Source organism: Ambystoma mexicanum, chromosome 9, assembly GCF_040938575.1.
Source record: "Ambystoma mexicanum isolate Mex_15411 chromosome 9, UKY_AmexF1_1, whole genome shotgun sequence".
NCBI classification, from domain to species: Eukaryota; Metazoa; Chordata; class Amphibia; order Caudata; family Ambystomatidae; genus Ambystoma; species Ambystoma mexicanum.
In genome coordinates, this window is record NC_090931.1 from 1268543403 (window position 1) to 1268561645 (window position 18243).

An 18243-nucleotide genomic window follows, 5' to 3' on the forward strand; every position below is an offset into this window, starting at 1 on the left:
CGTGCCGCAGGTGTCGGCATGGACAGGGCGGGCTGCTGGGCAGGTAGATGGACACATCCGTATGTTCCTGTACCAGGGTATTTGGTCGTCCGGTAGATACGCAAACTCCTCTCGTGGCGGGTGTCTGGGCCGTGATCCTCTAGGCCAAGCGCGAGAGGGGAAGGGCGGGAGCCTGGTCTTCCATTCTCCCACTTCACATTGTTAAAAGTTCTATTTGCTTTAAGATTCAATATACATTGGGTTCTTTAATTCAAAGTTTGATTGTTTTGCAGTTTCAACATATATGAACTTTGCTTGCGTTTAAAGTGTCATTTACTTTTGATTTTGGCACATGATCGGTTTATTTGAATTATAAAGCTTTATTTCTTTATCATGTTTGTAGGTAGCAGTTTTCTTTCAGTGCGGTAGTCACAAAATATGAAGATACATTTGTTAAGCTTTGCATTCGGTTCGGATTCAATAATTGTCAACGGTTTTCATTTAGTTCACTTTGTTGTTATATTCAGTTAATTTCATTGTAAAATGTCTTTGTAGTTTGCCTTTAAATGTGCCCAGCACTCATAGACTTTCAACAATGCTCTTTCATGTACCTGCGATCACTCCGTAACAAAGTATTCTTAATTGTTCAATGGTTAACAAGTTCCATTGTTCGCTGGTTAGCAAGGATTCAGATCAGAGACCTTTGAAAACGTGTCTCATCATTCACGTGACCCCTCTGATACAAAATAACCTTGCGCATAAAATGAAAGACTTGCATACTGGGTTTCTGCTTTCATACAAAATCAGTGGTTGCTTCATTACGAGTTCCTACAGTGCAGATCTCTCGTCCTTCTGCTCTCTGCCTCAGGGCTCTACGTCCTGCCCCTCATGCACTCCTGAGTTGGCTTCTGTCCCCAGGGAAAAAGCACTTTGAAAGCCAGACAAAGGAGCACCCTCCCTGCACGGCTCCCCTTCCGATGTTAATTTGGTTCCACTGAGCCCCAGCTCCCGGGCGACCCTGCCCTGAACCATCGGTGTGCTCCACACATACAGCTCCCCACTGCTTCTCATGGCCTCTCTGCTGCTGCTCCACCTTCATCACCACTGCTTCTCCCTTTGACATCAATTGATTTGGCTTTTTATACACCTGCAACTCTTTAACAGGCAGCAGGTGCAAATGTACAATTAGCCATGCCTGACCATCATTAAGGGGATATGCCTGGCCTCTACTCATCTCAGCAGCCTCTTCCTTGTCACAGTACCAGAGTGGTAAAAGCACCTTGTCTTCATTGCTCCTAGAAGCTTCTTCTTCCTCCCAGTACTGTTAGCAGTCATATATGAGTAAGTCAGGGAGTTGCCTTATAATACCCCATGAAGGCGGGGGAAGTATTGGTATTGGGTTAGTCGGTAGTAGGAAAAAGGGAATACTATGTCCCTCCCAAGTGCATCCCACTCCCAGTCCCTAAAGACCCTCCACCCAGATGATCCTCCCTCGATTGTCCACCCCCAGGGTCAGGATCTACAAGCAATGGGCTTTCCCTGGTAACCTGCGCAGAGGATACATGGGGAATAGGAGTGAGAATACCCTCCGGTTTCTAACATACCCCACATTCCTAATTTTACCAACCACTCATCCACCAACTCTTATATTTGGGACATGTTCAGAGCAGCGCGGAGCACCTTTGGCCTGGCCATTACAATTCCCTGAGTCGTGGGTGAATGAATTTCTATTTCAATAAAATTGCCTGGAAATTATCTAAACAATGAAAAATGAAGGCAGTACGACTTATGGTTGCTCAGAATAATGCCTACATGATAATAGTCCATTTAAATGAATAGGAACTCTGCATGTTATGTAAATTGGGGCTCTCCTGTCTTCCAGGCCATTTGACACTCTTGGCCAGCCTGTGACAAGAGTTTATTTTTAATTAGTCTCTTTGTTGTTTGACGTGTAGGTTTACGGTCGTAAATACCTGGGATCCACCGGCCAACACAGAGATCCCCATCTGCGGACATCTGGCATCCTGTCCTCTTATCTGATGAGGACCACCCTTTCGATCTGGAAAGCTTCTATTTTCCTGTAATTTTTTCAGACTTCAGCCTTAATTCAATCCCCTGTTTTCACACCTTGCCCTACATTCCAGTCATGCACTGGCTAGACTATCTGTCCTACACAGAAATGACCTTTCAGAGGCACCAAGTCTGATGAAAGTTTTTTTTCAAAGCCATTAGCAGCCACACTGTATCGCAATTGTAAACCGCAGGGAAGCCATCCAGGATTTCAATGGGTGAGGCCTTTGTGAACTTTGCCCACCAACAAGCAAGACCGTCTGCCTCAGGTCTAAAGGACCTTTTCATGTGAACCATGGAAACAAAGTGGCTTTTTATTTTCAATTGTTGCTGATATTTTGTATGTAAAGCATAATATAAATTGCATCTTGTCAACACACACCATGTCTTTTACCTGACCTCTTTATGTTAGCAGGGGAACATTGTTCTCATATCTTGCTTTAAACTGCAAACCGATGTGCAAAGACGTTTTGGTGACAGTGTTTGAAAATCCTATTTTTCATGTGAAAGGACCTTTGAATTTCTTCTGCCACTGTGAATTAAAATGCTGCTTTTCATTTTGTAATGACAGGTAGGCCCTTTTCACATGGCCCTTCCTTGTGTTACTTGTAGAAACCCCACATTTTGCCTTAATAGGCCCGTTTTACAGTGGGCCCTTGAGTTCTGTTGGCTTGGGGCTTTAGATTACACCCCACAATATATACTAAAGCAAATTAATATATCCTTCTGATACATACACTTAAAAAAGATAATTTGATATTAACAATTATAATAAATTCTACATATTGATACATGTTCTACATAATCGAGTGAAAAACTCAGACATTAGAATGTATATAACAAAAACCATAGACAATGAAAAAACTTATAACTATAACTGATCACATAGTATCCCATATTAAATGCAAAACCCTTTGTTTCCTATGAGATACAATCACATAAAAACAAAATATCACCATGTGAACATCAAAATTGACCTCAAAGAGTTGGGAAATATTGTTTTGTCAGCACTCCCTGCTTGTACAAAACTATTTGAAAATACATTTGTGCAAAATAACGAGATCAACTAAACTCGAGTTTCAGCATATGGGGGTCTTGTTTTCATAGCCCCTAGCCTTCTTCATGATTAATTAACTTGTGCCATCATATCTTGAATTGGAAAGAATTGTTAAGGGAAATTTGATTAGCCAGTTGTGTATGTCTATTTTACAAAGAACAGTGATGCACAATTTTAATGCCTAAAACGGGACCTAGCACTTCCAACTTTCTCACAGACATCAACTAAGCATGAAGTGTGATATCTTTGACAGGTATATAGGTAAAAGAATTAAGTGAAATGGCCACTTTTGGTATAAAGATAACCCCTAGCTGGAACTGGATATCCTGCAAAAATAATAGTGCCAGTCAAAAAATGAAATGTGCTAGCATTATCATTGTAAAACCTATTCATGCAGCTAAGAGTTTTAGCATCCGATGGAGTTGAGAATCTTCAAGAAATGGATAGAGAAAGTGAGTTATTGAGCAGGATTGTACTTGCTGAATTTGCTTAACCTGGGCAACCATTAGTGCCTCCTGAACGTGACAAGTCTTACACAACGTTTGTAAAACCCAAACCCATGTCCTTACTCATGCATACCAGGGGAAATATTTTTATGTTTGAGGTCGCAAAAAAGAGGTATATACGGTAAAAGCTTCCTACTGGGTCTCTCTTTCAAACAATCCTTGTTTTGCATAGTGCATGCATGCAGCCGTAGTATGGGGTTTGTTACTTAAACACAAGAGACTCTGAGCAACATCTTAATTTTTCTAAAATTATCTGTGGTTCATCTGTGGTCGCTGATGAATGACTAAAAATTAGCAGGGTAATTCATGGAATAAATGTGCGCCGAAAAGGGGAGTGCAAGCGTGAAAGTCGCAGTGCACGCGTGCCAAAGCCGCGCACGCAGCCATTCATCGATTCGTGGAATGCACTGCACTAGTAAAACCTGGTATGTGCGCCAAATCCATGGGTGGCGCACGCGGGTGCACACGTCACTAAACGGCATGCGCTATGCACACAGAAAAGCGCACATCGTGTAGCGCACACAAGAAAAGTGGGTGGAACACGGGGCGTAACACGCGGAATGGGGAACACCACATGAAAATGTGGGCGTTATGGGGGAAGTACAGGAGGTAAATGCTTGCAACGCCCACACACGCGCTAACAACACGTATTCATGGAATCGAACAAGGGAAAGGTGTGCGCCAAAAAAGATGCGCTAATCAGGAAACATGTACGCCAGCAGGAAGCAGACGTAAGCGGCCCCGCGCAGCATAAAAGAGCACGCTAGCAACAAACAAGCTCAGACGCTACGATGAATATACCGTTCCTCGCAGCAGTGGTATGAGACACCACAGGAGGAGGAGGATAGCCAGGCCCTGCATTTCTTCTACCCAGGACCAGCCTTTTTGGGATGCCTGATGACCAGGTTTATGGGAGGTACAGGTTTCCACCACATATAATCCTAGATCTGGTGAGGGAGTGCGAGGATGACCTCACATCACCCACCCTGTGCTGGCAAGCACTGAGCCCCTTGGAAAAGGTGCTCAATGTACTGCACTTCTTGGCTACTGGTTCATTTCAGCGGACAAGTGCCATAGTGGGGGGTGTGTCACAGGCCACGCAGTCATGCTGCCTACACCAGGTGTTGACCATCATGACTGCACGCCCCTCAGTCCGCAGGCACATATACATGCGCAGAACACCTGCAGAAAGGCAGGCTGTTGTCCAGAAATTTTACTGGGTGGCACACTTCCTCAAAGTCCTAGGTGTCATTGATTGCACCCATGTGGCTCTATGTCCACCCAGGGCCACTGACCATATCTATCGGAACCGCAAGCACTGGCATTACATCAACGTGCAGGTTGTATGTGATGCCAAGGCAATCATCACCTCAGTATATGCCAACTATCCAGGGTCCAGCCATGATAGTTTCATATTCAGAATGTGACCCCTAAACTGGGACCTGGAAGCTGGCCAGCATGGCGACACATGGCTAATTGGAGAGTATAAATGCCCCTGCATATGCATGCATGTCAGAAACTGAGAAATGGGAAAACCCCACTAATGACAACCATTATCACCTCCCCAGGGGACAGTGCCTACCCTCTGAGCACCTACATGATGACGCCAATTCGGAACCCCGCCACACCACCCGAGGTAAGATACAACACAGCCCATATTGCAACCCGGGGCATAGTGGAGTGCACATTCGGAGTGCTCAAGTCATGCTTTCGCGCCCTTGATCGCTCTGGTGGGCAGCTGCTATATGCGCCCCCAGTAGTGTGCAGGATCATAGTGGCAGCATGTGTCCTGCACAACGTTGCAACCTGGTGGGGTCTGCCGGTGGACATGGTGGTGCCCCCACATCTCCAACCACATGCACGGCCGCTGAGAATGGGAGGTGAAAGGGCATGTGGTGAGGCAGCCCGGACCCAGCTTTTGGCAAATTACTTCACCTAAAATCCCACCCCTGCGGAGTGCACACAGGCCTGGAACATACCAGGTCACAATCAATGATGATGACAAAAGGGACAGTCAACTGTCACAACCATACCAGCCTGATATTGTTCACCTGGAAGTGCTACATTGTGTGCATCCCTAGCTACTCAAAGCCACCCAATGCTGTGTCACAAAATGGCACAGATTCATGCAGCATGAATGACTACCCCCTTGCAAAATATCACATCTTAATAGTGGCATGTCACCCAACACACCATGGCATGGCATGCAATGTGAAAGCAACCAAATTAATGCACACCACATGGCACAAGTTTCACAAAGTGCACTGTCCTAAATGGAAACAGGCCCTAGACAATTTGCTCTCAATAATGAATAAAAAAACAATACACATGAACAAATGCTTACCAGCAAGAGAAACATCAGTACATGTTCAAACAGTGGCAATATATGAGAATTAAAAATCAAAGTAGTGCAAGTGTCACAACCTCACTAAGGCAGCACATCGACCCCTTCCAACTGCAGATTGTTGGTGGTAGGCAAATGTTTCAGTGTACTGCATACAACATGAACTGCATCTGCAAAGTAGACAGGCTTGTTAAGACATGAAGAAGGTACATGTATATAAGGAAAACGTCATGGATGTAGAACCATACATAAATCCACCATGCAGTGGAGATTTCTACAACAATACCCACTAGGGATGTATACACAGTTTTGACTACAGACTGTCCACACAATTTATGGGAGCCCAATGTCACTGCATAAGTTACTGTCACTTGGTTGCACCCTTTGCAAGCCCATGGAAGGGGAAGCAGGAGGGGTGTGTGTGTCAGGAACCCAAGCATCTAACCCAAAGACAGGACAAGCCTGCATGTGCCCAGCTAGAATACACAGTGGATGCCTACGGGAGCCACACAAAGCAACACACTGTTTAAAAAAAATAAAAAAATTAAAAAAATGGCCATGTGTGGACTGGGGGAGGAGGGGGGGAGAGGCCACCCAGGAGGGACAAGATACAGGGTGCACCCAACACCCACATGCGTGGATGTTGAGATGTTGAGAAAAACAAAAATACCTCCATGGGCTCATGGCCTGCACGGCTACGCTACAGTGGGAGAACTGCCGTCGCTGTCATCACCCTCTGGTGGTAGATTGGAAGGTGGGCGTGATATGGGAGGCAGACCACGCAAAGCCCTGGCATAATCTCCATGGCAGCAAGCATGCAGGTCTGAAAGGTTTGGTTCTGCAGGATGATGGTACATAGATCCCCATGCAGCACCTCACGGGTAGCACGCATTTCTGCCTGCATGGCCCCGCGTGATGCCCGGATCACCTGACGGGTTGCCTGGAGCTCATCTGAGAGTGTACGTGTCAGCTGCTCCAGCTGCTGTTCTGGCCTTGTACTCCGGGACACCTCAAGTTCACCCAGACAATTTCTGAGGGAGCTGTGTTCTAACCACAGGACTTCCCTGTGGGCCTGTAACTCTACAGATACGGCTGTGTGCAGAGTCTCCAGTCCAGCCCGTCGCTCCCTGTTGGACGCCAACATGTCCTCCCTGTGTGGGTGGCAAATGGACTCTGTTGCCTGCTGCTGGAGCTCCATCTGCCTTCAGGGGGGAAAATGGAAGTGGCCACCCTATCCATTGCCTCAGCCATCATTTCACACAATGCCCCCTGTTGTGCTGCTATAGTGTAGATGAAGTTCTCCCACACAGTATTGCCTGGTGGCGCACGGCCACCGTGTTGGCGGGCACCACACCTGTTTGGTGCAAGGTGATGTGCACCTTGCTGTGCTGGCACTGCCTGAGGCTGCAGGACTGCATTCCTCCTTTGATCTGCTGGCCCAGGAACAGGAGCAAATATTGTGGAGTGTGACCCTGCATCCGTAACCGACACAGGTGGACTTTCCAACACTGAATGTCCCATAGAGGGGTCTACCCCGGTGCAGGTGGGTTGGACAGAACAGCATCTCTGCCAGAAACATTCACCTGCGACGGCACATATGTCTCAATGTCTGATTCAGCACCTGATTCATAAAGGTGTCCGGAGGTGTACCCAGAGACACCCGTAGACAGTGTGGTCTGTAGGAGTAATGAGTTTTCACCCACCATCACCACCCCACGTCCTCCACTGGTGCCTGGTTGTAGCTGTGAGTCCTCCTGGCTCTGCACCATCTCCTCCTCCTCAACAGCATCAAGTGCAACCTGCAAAAACATAAAAGAAGAGTAATGAAAACAGGCATGAGCACCATAGCCCACACACATAGGCATGATGAGACAGACATCCAGTACATAAATGATACATGTCACACATGACAATAACTCTGGCATGCATGCACTGTCAATGAGTTGGAAGGGGAGGCAAAAAGCAGACACTGAGGACTCCAAGATGAGATGGAAAACCCACACATGTGCTGCATGCTGGATAGCACTGGCATCACACATTAGCCTGTGAGTGGCATGGACAATCCACATACATGACACATGCCAGCACACAGATGGCACATAGCATAGCCATGGCAGATTTGACAAGTTCACCCAGATGGTAGCAAATCAGTACTAGCACCAATCCATGTGAGATGGACATCATGAAATAAAACATGCAAAATAGTTTGACAAAACACGCATGTGCCACACGCTGAAACAAAGCCAGTGTTCACTGATGCAGTGATGGCAGGCACATGGATAAATCAATGGTTGGTCACTTTGACATGAGAGGATACAATTGTCGTGTTCATCATTCAAACTGGGCCCCAAAATGATTGTGTGCAGGCCACATTACTCAATGAGCCTGACTTTTCAAATCTTTCCCATAATAAGTCAGGAAATGTGGCCCATTGTGCGGTGTAATCTATGACTGAAGTATGTCACATTTGGGACAGTAGGCCACGAAAATGTGTGGTAAATATTCTAGAAATTTAATAAATCGGGCATAATGAACAGGAAAACAGTATGAAGAATGTTGTGGCAAGAGGACAGCTGAAGGCCAAGTGCAGTAATCGTGTGCAAAAAGTGAACTGTGGTCAGAAGGGATACTGTGAAACGGAAACACAAGTCCGGGGAATGGTTTTGAGGGACCACATGGGTGACCCATAGCACTCATGACTACACAGCCTCACCTGGCACTCAATCAGAACACATCACCCAAGCAACATACACATGGATTGCACACACATGCATGGTCACTCACCGGACATTGCTTCAAGATCTGGTAGGTCTCCCACGCCTTGGATCTGATCCTCTGTGATGAATGCTCCAGCGACAGACTCATGTTCAGTGAGTTGTTCCTCCTCTGGTGGAGACCCACCGCAAGTCATCAGAGTAGAGGCATGATTTGAAGCCAGCTTGTTCTTTGCTCTTCGTTTCAGGTCATTCCACTGCTTAGAGCAATCAACAGCTGTGCTCTTCACAAATCCATGGGAACTAATGTGGTCTGCGATGGTCTTCCAGTAGGCCCTACGTTGAGCAGTCGTAGTCTTGCACCCTGCAGTCACCACCATTTCGGGGCCATGGGCCGACACATAGCCCACAAGTGCATCTAGTTCGGCATCATTGAAACTAGGCTGCCTTGATGTGCCGGAGTGGGTAGCCGTGTCTGGGATCCCAGCCTGTACCGCAAGAGCACCCTTCTTCCTCTTGGAAGGTGGTACGGACCCTGAGTGGCTTACGCCGCTATGGTTGGTAGGGGCAGAAGCGCAGGTGGACTGGGCACTGGAAGTAGTCAATGGCACGATGACCAAAGGTCTCACTGCAGGCATTGGCTGCTGGGTGATGTTGGCAGGACCAACCTCGGTGTGATGGACTTGGACCAACACTGTCCCGGCTGGGCGACTCGCAGCTGGGGTGGATTGAGCTGCAGATGCCCTGCAGCCTCCTCACCCTGGATACTTGGGGCAGCAGATGACATTGCTGCCCCAGATCCACGTGGCCTGGTGACAGCAACTTTCACCGCCACACATGGCTTAGACTTGGTGACATGGAAGTCAGCCTGGGAGTTATCCTGTGCCGGTTCAGTTGACAATATGGGCCAGTTTAACAAGGCCTGAGCTGGGATGGTGTCAGATACATCTCCCTGAACCATTGGGAGGGGGGCATAGGTGTCCCTGATTGGTCCTCCACACACTGGCCTCTTGGGCCACCCTGCACATCCTGGCCACGTCCTCTACCGCGCCCACCTCTTTGAGGTCAGCCACCTTTGCCTCCCTTACTGCTTAGTTGCCTCCCAACCATGGAACTGATGTTGTTGTACGTATGGGAGTTGCAGTAAATATCTGTCCTGGGCAATTGGGGTGAAAGGGGTAGGGTACTAGATGGAATACGTACCCTAGTGCTCTAGCAAGGCTGTCTGTGACCCCTGGGGGAAGATGACGGGTCACGCAATGCACAGGCACCCCAAAAACAATATTTAACGTGCACCCACGTGCGTGGAATGAAGATCCCGCACTATGCAGTGGCACCTCGAAACACAAAAATAATCGTACGCGTGGTACACGCAGCCTACAATGACCTCTGAATGGGTATGTGACACACAGGGGCAACCACAGTTGAAAAATACGTGTGCGACTCACCGTCTGCCTGGAAAAATAACGTGAAAAAGACGCGCGCATGCTCATTGACAACACCCATGCCAAAAGAAGAATTGAACGCTGTCTGAGTATACAGGGAGTACAAACTGGAACCTTTGTGAAATAATCGCGTGTGAACCGACAAGAAGTACAAGAATCACCCGCTCACTCTCCACAAAAAGCACGTACAAGAAAATGGCATCCTACGCGTACCTTTTAACCCAGCCCACACGTGCAACGTCACTTACGCGCTAATGTCCTTTCCTCCAATTGCACGCAGTGACACCCGGACATGCAGTTTTTGCACGTGTACAATCAACATGTTTTGCACGCGTACAATCAACATGCACCTTGTGCGTCACGTCACAGATGTGCTTACACGCTAAGGGCCTTTCCTCGAATTACACACAGACGTGCAGTTTTTTCACATGCCAAATCACTCTGTATCAAGCTGGCCACGCAACAACACACGGAAGACCACGCTCCTGCCCAGAAGGCCATTTTCCTGCCCCCCAGAACCCTGAGCACGCTCCCACCTGCCATCTGCTGCTGCCCATGTGCCCTGCTGTTTGGTGCCTGCACGCCAGCCATCTGCAGGGGTGCAGTTGCTGTGACCACCCCTGCTGGAACAGAAAACTCCGACTGGTATACCATCGCTCCACAGCCCAGCCCCAGGACCCAGTTGCCCACCCACACCTGCCTCTAGGGTTGCATTGTCGGACACAACACCATCTGGCACCACTGGCAATCCCCAGCCCGAGAGGCAGAGGGCTACCAGCTTCAGTGCCAGTGAAGTTGGTATCCTGGTGGAGTAAGTCCTGGGGCAGTATGATGCCCTCTTTGGAAGTTTGCGTGCCGACAATGAAGGATGGAAGAGGATCCGGATGGACATTGTGACTGCCATCAAGGTGGAGGGGGTGGCAGTCCGCGACATTCAACACGTCCGGAAGCACTGGGAGGACTTTAGGTCCAGGACCCTCAACAAGGGCCGGCGCCTCTTGAAGGCAGCAGATGCCAAGGGGTGCCGGGTCCACCTAACCAACAACCAGGTGAGGGTCCTGCAACGTATACGCCCAGCGCTCCACCTCCAGGTCTTGAGAGGCAGACCCGTCTGGAGTCGAGCAGTAAGTGTACATGCGTACTAATTGGAGGCTGTGCATGTTGAGGTGTGACAGGAGTGTGCAGGCTGTACATATGTCTGTGTAGGGCCATGTATGCATGTGTATATACAGGGAAATGACCCTGCCGCATGTGAGTCCTCTCATCTGTGAGACACATCGATGGTGTATGTGTTGGTAAGCATGCTGCCCAAATGCAGGTGTGGGTGCACACATTTTTACATTTCTGTGTATGTACAGTGGCATGGCTGTGGTGTCACACATGGATGGGTGTTCTACCTGCATGTATCTGCACTATGTACATGTGCATGTGTGTGTAGTTGACAAGTGTGCAACTGTGATACACCATGGATGCATGTGACACTGACATGTAGGAGGATGATTGTCAGATGTGACATGGATGGCAATGTTATCACTGCGACAGGTGGTGGAGATGTACAGCTGCATGTATGTCTGGTGACGTGTGTGCATGTGTTCTGCACTCCCCGTGTTGCATGTGACATGAGGCTCACCTTCGGCTGCTCATGCTGTTGTTTGTATATGGATGGTGCTGCCTGGTGCAACATTCCTGTTGATTTGCTCATGTGTGTGAGTGGAAATGACATGTGTGTTGGAGTGTGATGCCATGTCTGAAGTTTGACACTGCCACTCATGTACAACTTTCATGTGTTTATCAGACCATTGTACAATGCCCTGATGCCTGTGTTCTGTCTCTCCCTGTCTGCAGCGTCAACTGATGAAGAGGGCAGAGACGGTGCTGTGGATCAAAGCGGCAGGGATTCTACCGCCATCCAGAGACGCAAGGCCCGGCTCCCCTCCCAGTTTGTCAACTCGTCGGGGAGTGAGGAGTCTGATGCCGCATCCGTGGCCGCAGCTGCCGATGGTAGGTCCAAGAGGCGGAGGTCGGAGGTGGACTTCTCAGCAGCAGAAGGGGCAGCTGAGACCCCACAGGGTCCGATGGAGGAAGATGGCACAGAGTCATCCAGGTTGGTGGGGGGTTTGGTTGAGGAGGAGGCCGTGGAAGGGACAGACACAGGGTCTGGAGGGGGGGATTCCACTAGTGCTAATGGTGCAGGGCAGGGACAGGAGGCAGCACAGGCTGCCGCAGAGGTGCCTGTGTGTAATCCTGTCCCCGATCTTGTGACTGCATCATCCGGCTCCAGACCCGTTCTCAGGGAGGGGATGAGCGCACAACAACTGGCCTTCCTCTCCCTGCGGATGTGGCAATCCGGGACCGTGTTGAGCCTGTCCTGGCTCGGATGGCATTGCGTCAACGGGGCATGCAAGATGACCTGCAGTGTTTTCTTGAAGACACCGCACATCATCTTGGATGCCTCTTTGACCACGTCGAACTACTGGGATGGGTCGCCAGTGCTGGATTCCTCCGTCTGCTGGACCTTCTTCCGACCCCCTCCTCACTTGAACCCCCTATGCGCCAGTCTTCTTCCGTGCCATCTTCCGGCCCATGTATCACCTGGGTACCCTCTGGAGCCGCCACTGACCCAGCGGCCAGGCTGGTGGAGGACACATCCCTGCCACAGTCGGGAGTCGGAGGTCCAGCAGGGGTGGCCACATCAACAATTGCACCCCAGCAGGAGGAGGACGTGCAGGCATAGAGAGCCATGGCACAGGCACAGCAGCAGCAGGCTCATAGTGGGAGCGATGATGGCTTGGGGCCATCAGCATCAGAGGGGCAGGCATCGGCCGGAGGGCAGGAGGACCCTGTATTGGGAGTGTCTTCCGTGTGGCAGCGGTTGGGCCAGCACATAGATGCAGAGCGGCGGCAGGCGGAAGAAGCACGGCTCACTATGGTCAGGGGGGAGAACTCCATGCGCAGGGCGCTGAGGTGGGCCAAGTGCCTCGAGGCAATTTGCAGGGAGTTGGAGGTGGACATGGCGTTATCCCTGCAAAACCTTGGGGCCATGGAACAGGCCCGCCTCCAGGACATAGAACAGGAGTTCGATGATGCCCTGGCCCGGGAAATCGACAAGTGAGCCGTAGGACTTGCCCGCCGCCATTGTATATAGTTAGTTAGTGTTAGGTTTCATTTATGTTTTTCTTTAAATTGGGGCGCTTGGACTATGCCCCACCTTTTTGTAGATAGTTCTTTATTAGGTAGTCTTTTTTGTAGGTTTAATTTCAATAGTTGGGCTCATGGACCCTGGATTTGTTATTTGTATATAGTTGAACAGTGGATTTTTCATCACTACTTTTTTTATTTGACCATGGAGCAATGGATTTTACTTATTTCTTTCCCTTTGGATTTGCTTTGTTGGACGGAGACTTTGGACACATCTTCATTTGGATTTATTTGGATTCTGATTTCATATATTTTATTAATTTTGGACATGGTGCATTTTATTTCTTATTTCCATTATTGTGTGTTTTCATTTAATTCCCTTCATTTTGTGTTCAATGCATTTTTGTTTCGTACTTCAATTTGTGGTATTCTCTCATTGGTTTCATGCATGTCACAATGTGGGTTTTCACATTCACTGCCACCCATTGTGTGTGTGTGTGACGGACATGTGTTGATGTACATATTTGCCATTTGGGTTGTGTCATGTAATGGGCATTTCAATGTGGGGTGCATGTAATGCTTGGTTGGGTGTTTGGGCTGGGGTGGCGTGGGGGTGGGATTTGGGTGGCCATAAGGGCCAGGAGTGTGGATCATGATGACGTGTTGGGTGATGGGGAAATGAGTCGGGACCTGCTGGCAGGTGCCTGTCACTGCTGGGTGGGTGGGGGTGAAGGGGGACATGAGTCGGGGCCGGCTGGCAGGTGCCCGTCACTGCTGGGTGGGTGGGGGCGCAGGGGGACATGAGTCGGGGCCTGCTGGCAGGTGCCTGTCACTGCTGGGTGGGTGAGTGGGTGGGGGGACATGAGTCGGGGCCTGCTGGCAGGTGCCTGTCACTGCTGGGTGGGTGGGGGTGCAGGGGGACATGAGTCGGGGTGTGCTGGTAGGTGCCCGTCCCACACACCCCCGAATACACGTACCCCGCTCGCACAAGGCCTATCGCATGTACAACTTCCCGCGCACCCCCGAAATACACATACCCCACTCGCATAAGGCCTATCGCGTGTGATACTTCCCGTGCACCCCCGAAATACACGTACCCCGCTCGCACAAGCCCTATCGTGTGTAGAACTTCCTGCGCACCCCCGAAATACACTGTGCCTGCCCAGTAAACTGGGGCAGGGTTAGCGCTGCATTGGGGATTTCAATGTCTTTTCCTTGCGCAAGGGGCGTTCTTGGGGGCGTAACTGGCGCTGCGGGATGTTCTCTGCGCCAGCGCTCAAAATGGCTTTGAAATTCCATGAATACGCGGTGCGCCAGAATGCTGTTTAGCGCACACAGCTGGCACATGCTAGTGCATGCTCCCTCTCTGCGCTGCTCGCGTGCGCTGCCTGTGTGCCGGAAATCTATGAATTACCCCGTAAATGTTATATCTAGCATCGTTTTGTGGAAATATTTAATGAAAATGAAAAATCATGATTTCTTGTATTTAATATTAGTGTCAGGGTTGAATTTAAAATATAATGTGATCACACTTTTTACTAAAAAAGTAATTTGAGCAACAATACTGTATTGAAAAAACAAAAGAGGAGAATGAAACACAAGTGAAGAGGAATTGAAGAAAGTATGACTTCTGAGATTATATTGCTACTCTAAACTTTTATTCGGGACATATTTTTCAGGGGCTGAGTACATTAATGTTTGCAAATTGAGAATTCCTCTACGGGCTGGTTTTCTAACAATAAACATTGTCAGCAGCAATCCTAAACCCCACCTACATTGATTATAGTGCTTATTTGGTGAGTTCTATTACTTCTCAATAGTGGAGGAAGCTGTTGGTGCCATGGTAATGGAGATCCTGATCAGGCACGTCCATTATAAATGCTATTACATCAGTGGTGGCTATAGATCTTTTCATTGGAGGAGTGTGAATATTTTCCTTGAATGTGTGTGAGCGACCAAGAGTAACGAGGCAGCCTAAACATGTGTTAGTGGGAGTGGGTTGGCAGTTCTTCACCCATGATTATTTAAAAGAAAATAATAAGTTGAAACAGTGAATTTTTCAGAAACATGTTTATACAAACTGAGTAAAAAGCCATGCAATGCAGAATTGGTTCTGTGAAAAAACAATGTATGAGGTTGCAAACAGTATACAAGACCATTGTATGATATTTCATAATCCCAGTGTCCCCAATATATGCTAGGATTACCCCCGTTATGCAAGTGGGTTTGGTGCCTATGCCTATTATATATGCCAACATTATTGTTCCTAGCTGTGTTTTAGTAGTCACTGAGTTGTGAAACACTACCACATGCAGCTTGTGACCAAATATATGCCATTATTGCCATTGTAAAACACTTTCGTGATGCTGATCAGTCAGCATTATATGCCAGTATATGTTCATGATGCGTGTGCCTACTATAGATGCCAGCACTGCCATATAATAGGGATAGTACTAAACTGTTGCCTAAAAAACTGCAACCAGTACTATTACTGTGCCTTTGCTCAGTCCCAAATCTGTGTCTCATATTGTGGGGGTCCCCCCTCCCCTTAGTCAGCATAATGGGGTCAGGGGCTGTGGCAGTGTCCCCCGCTTACAGAACAATAAAGAAACAAAAAGTAAAAGAAAACACAAAGAAAAAAGGTCCCTGCAGGGCCAGTTTGGTCCCACGTTAGAGCTTGCACCGCAGGGGTAGAGGAGAGACAGCAGCACACTTCTGTGAGTGCTGCCATCAAGGTACGTGGGTAGGGGGAGGTGGGTAGGGTCATGAGAGGCACAGTGATCTATGTGATAACTGCGCCACGCTGTAACGGTAGTCAACTTTTTGAAGGTCAACATTATGGGCGGCTCTGTGGTCACATAGATCCCATATAAAACATTTTCATGCTGCCTGTGCCAAAATATAGGCAAGTATTTCCACTGTAAAACACTTTGACCATGGTGCCTAGAATATACACTAATACGTCAATAAAAATCCAATTCATGGTGCAGGCTTTCACATTCATGGTGCCAGAGTGTCGCCCCTCAACACACATGCGCAAACATACACACAAATCCAAACTGTCTTGTGCACACATGCGCACGTTGAAATCCCTGCTTGCAAGCACACAAACACATTTTTGACCCTTTTGTAAATGTACCTTTTCAATGTGGTGAGACAGTGTATTTGTTCCCTCTGGACGAGGCACCATCCAGCCCACAACATTAATACTGGCAGTGGAGGCTGTGACATGCGACCTGGGGGAGGAGGGTGGTCTAAAAAATAGCAGCATCTACGTTGTGTCCATGTAGGTTTTGGGGTACAGATGCTAGTGGGCATTTACAGAAAGAAAATTAATACAACTAAAAGTAGAGATTTGGCAATTTAGCTCCCACATATCAACATGCTGCCACCAATTACTGTGCACATCCAGTATCCAGCCCCATTAAAGTAAAGGGTCAGAGATTGGCAAAGGCAAGGAGCATTACACAAACCTACATTGACCATGATTGGGTTTAATGCACTGAAGTGTGCAAAAGCGCTTGGGCCCTTCCCACTTCCCTTCCAAACTGCAATGTCAAAGCAAGTCATAAATTAAGCAGGTGGTAGGGTGTGTTCCAAGACATTGTATTGTATTGTATTGATCATTTATATAGTGCCCTTTTCCATTTGTATGGCCTCAATGCACTTCGTGGTTGGAAAGGCCGCTGTGACCAGAGTCCATGTGTGGGAGAATGTAATAGTTGATTTATAAAATGCGAGTGTGCATTTTGCCAGGTTAGGACTTAGGTAGGCTGGCTAAACTCCAGTGAGCAGCCCGGAGGTCAGGCACGTGGGCGCGTGCTGTTGGCAGTTTAAGATAGGGTGCTAGTGGCAGAGATTCCACGTGTTCTATGGTAGACCAACATTTTTTGTAGGCTGTCGCTGTAGGTGTTGGGGTATGTCAGGGGTTTCAATGTGGATCGCTATACGAGCTGCTAGATCGGAATAGCATAGCCATAGCAGCATTGTAAAGTGCATGGATGGCTGGTCGCGCCTCTGGCCTGTGTCCACAGTTGTGGTGCAAGTTATACATACCTTAAACTCAGATGGAGTTAATCTTCAATGTCGTTTTTCTAGGTCCAACGTGAATGGCTGGTCTCGCCAGTTGTGGTCTCCCTAGATGGGGATCCTGAGCTGTGGGGGCCCAGAGCAACATGGGAGTGATGTACGATCGTCTGTGGGTGGGGGGGCACATTTATCACCTATATTTGGGAAACCTGGATAGAGGAAGACTCGCTTAAATGGGGCACAACAGTAAATGCAGTAATACCTAGATTTGGGATACCTGCAGAGGGAGAAATGCCCAAAATGGGGCCCCAACAGTAAATGCAGTAACACCCAGATTTGGGTTACCTGGATAGAAGAAAAAATGCCTAAAATGGGGGCACACCAATAAATGCAGTAACACCTACATTTGTGATACATGGATAGAGGGAGAAATGCCTAAAATGGGGAACAAAAACAAATAAAAAAACAGCTCGACTTTCATAGAGCGCTTAGGATGGGGTCTCACGAGTTAATGAAATGGTTCTTAACATTTGGAGTGCAGCAGTGATAGGACTATGACTTGCTATCCAGAGAGCCTTGGTAAGATATGTTATGAAGCTGAGCAGGGTAGTAGAGCTTTCCAGAATACAGTAATTGCTGTATTGCCCCTCCAGAACGCTCTTACCTTGTCAGTAGCAACTGGTTTATGGCTCCAGGCTTCCCAGGTGGACATGGGCAAACACGAACTGGAGCTTTTTCAGGAGGTGCCCGGCTTTGCATTGGGGTCCTTAGCCGAAGGGCTGAATGAGGACAGGCTGCCAAGAGTGCATGAGATACAAAGGCCTCTCTGGCCAATCAGCGGGTGGGGGCGGGATGGGAGGCGGGGTGGAGGTCGATGAGGAAGGGGAAAGGAAGTGGGCAGGGAGGGGGACTAAAGCGCAGAGGAGTGCAAGGAAACACAATTTTTAAAGGTGCTTCGGCC